The following is a 451-nucleotide window of genomic DNA, read 5'->3' on the forward strand; positions in this document are numbered from 1 at the left end:
TGCTCTGTGCGCCTGCCTGCCTGGCTCCTGCTGGCCCGGCCTGGCCTCGCTCGCTCGCTGTCCTTTCTTCAGCCTGCTCGCTCTCCTGCGCTCACTCCGGCTCTGTCCTGTCCTCACTTCTGCACTGAGCATGCAAGCTGAAGTGGGCCGAGACTCAGAAGGACGCGTGCAGCGGACAGGAAACAGAAAAGAGTTTTGGAATGCAACCGGGCGCGGAGGTGGGGCCGACTTTTCCAAAACCACGGGAGGTCCTCTCAGGCCGCAGCCCGCAGGCCCCCCTGCGAGAGCGGCCGGACCGGGGCAGGCGGGCTCCCTCCTGGGCTCCTCGAGGAAACCCTGGGGGTCCCAGAGATTCGCATGCACTTCCCGGAGGGCAGCTCCTTCTGCGGCCGCGCCTGCTTCTCGGCGCCGGCCGGCCGAGGCCCAGGCCGCGGTGGGCGGGCTGCGGACA

At 68.7% G+C, this 451-nt stretch overlaps 1 protein-coding gene across 1 annotated transcript in view; it reads right to left on the bottom strand.

Moving 5' to 3' along the window:
* The window catches only part of GRIN1 (glutamate ionotropic receptor NMDA type subunit 1), a 23505-nt gene that overhangs the window by 15284 nt on the left and 7770 nt on the right, over nt 1–451 (bottom strand). The gene's annotated exons all lie outside the window — the stretch shown is intronic.

The sequence above is a fragment of the Crocuta crocuta genome, unplaced genomic scaffold (assembly GCF_008692635.1).
Source record: "Crocuta crocuta isolate KB4526 unplaced genomic scaffold, BGI_CrCroc_1.0 scaffold1013, whole genome shotgun sequence".
NCBI lineage: Eukaryota > Metazoa > Chordata > Mammalia > Carnivora > Hyaenidae > Crocuta > Crocuta crocuta.